The following is a 1887-nucleotide window of genomic DNA, read 5'->3' as shown; positions in this document are numbered from 1 at the left end:
TAACACTAGTAGTTCGCGACTGTTTAAGTACTAGCTAATATCTCAACTAGTCGGAATCAGTTGATTTTCCAGTTACAGACAGATTTCAGATTATGTATTGCGAACTGTTTGGATTTTCGAGGTCAGACGTTTTCCAAAGTGATAACGAGTCCCATAAGTACTGAATGACTGTACTATGAACAGCGGATGTTCCCAGTGATGATTTACTGAATCGTAGTGAAAACTAGAAAAAAAAACTAACTAAATATTGCTGAGATGGGATTAGCTAGCATCAACGAAGAAATGTGGAGGAAATGGTGTCATCATTATCGAACCACCATTCATATGATCGCGGACATATTAGAGAAGACAACGAACCCACAACTCCACTGATTTCACAATATTGTGAGTGGCCCAAAAATAGCTGCTCCATTACGTTGCAGATTTTCGAGTTTTCGCGAACACCTACAAGTGAATCACAGTATCTTAGCGCACTACTGTCCACAGTGACCGTAGTTCCAATAGTGCGCACGCCATAGTGAGAGTTGACGGACAAGCGCCTTAGTAATGTGGAACATTTATTACGTTATCACGACTTTTTATAGCAAACAGTCGTGCTTTAATGATCCATATCAAGTGGTGCGGCATGCATTCTCCGTCGTGGTATTTATCTGAGGCTTAGCTAGACACTTAACACATTATCGGAAAACACCTAAAGCCCACATTCCGAGGTCCCCCAAAAGCGGTCGCGTGCCCACAATAACAAACATGATGAAATATGGCAAACTATTTTATGATTTATTTCGATAAATAATACTTTCACAATTGTTCATGTCCTTCTATCGCATAACATACAAATAAATAGTTAATAAATTAAATTCTTATTGAGCTCAACGGAAACTGCTGTTTCACGCTGATTGGAATATATTAAATGGTCCATGCTTTTCTCACTTATCACCGACAATAAATAATTAACTAAACAATATATCACAGATTCTATGGAAATATATTATGAAAGGATCTTTCATGAGATAGTCCCTTGGGTTTCATAGTCATCCTTGCAGAAATACTAAAGTTGCTTCACTGAGATCCAACGTTGCATTGTTCACGATCCTGTCTAAGAACACGAATCCTTGCTGGGAACACACACTGTCATCAACACTAAAATCCACTACTATCCTCGTGAAGCTACAAATCCAGAAAACTTTTTATTCGTCCGGCGAGGAGCCTTCTTGGTACCGGGCTCATCGTGCTTTTTGATAACGCCTGCATAGATCTGCAGGAAGCACAGAAGAAGGATAAATAGAACCTGTAGACCTGCGGAACCACAATGAGAAACTGAAGTCAGTACCGAAGCAAATCAACCGTTTCTGGTTCAAGATCATACTTACGCATTGTTCCTGATGTCTTTATCGATTGAAATCTAAAGATTGAATGGCCTCCACTAATTTATCGCCTTCTTATAAAGATTGCGAGCACACCGCGACTTACTCTAATTTCGACAGTCTAACTTGAAGATAAATATCTTATCAGTATCTCGTAGTTGCTTCGCCAACAATAGAAAAGATATCGGGGTAAGGCAAGTTGTTATGAATCGACCGCGGCCGATGGCTGGAAATTCGAATGTACAGAGAATCACATGGAGCATGTTGCGGATTTCGCTCGGGAGTCACTACTTCCCCAGTTTGGGGAGGCGTGATAGCGATTACATTGATCAGATATTAGACTATCGGTTAGATCGCAGCACGTGAATTAACTCACATGATCTGGGGGTCTGGCTCATATATCTTGTGACGTCACGACCGTGAAAGAATAGCTGAATCGTTGGCACTGGTCTTTGCATGTTTTCACTTAAAAAAGATGCATATGCTCACCACGAGCGATCATGATTTGTGCTAGGCAATCACA

The 1887-nt window shown here is 40.5% G+C and overlaps 1 long non-coding RNA gene across 1 annotated transcript; it reads right to left on the bottom strand.

Annotated features, from left to right (window-relative positions):
* Positions 1–756: 756 nt before the first annotated feature.
* Positions 757–1612, bottom strand: LOC119654684. Its single transcript, XR_005249838.1, has 2 exons — positions 1371–1612; positions 757–1296 (listed from the first exon to the last, which is right to left on the bottom strand). It is a non-coding gene; the product is annotated as an uncharacterized LOC119654684 (long non-coding RNA).
* Between the last annotated feature and the right edge of the window lie 275 nt (positions 1613–1887).

The sequence above is a fragment of the Hermetia illucens genome, chromosome 4, assembly GCF_905115235.1.
Source record: "Hermetia illucens chromosome 4, iHerIll2.2.curated.20191125, whole genome shotgun sequence".
Taxonomy (NCBI): domain Eukaryota; kingdom Metazoa; phylum Arthropoda; class Insecta; order Diptera; family Stratiomyidae; genus Hermetia; species Hermetia illucens.
This window is presented reverse-complemented; position numbering and strand designations above follow the sequence as displayed.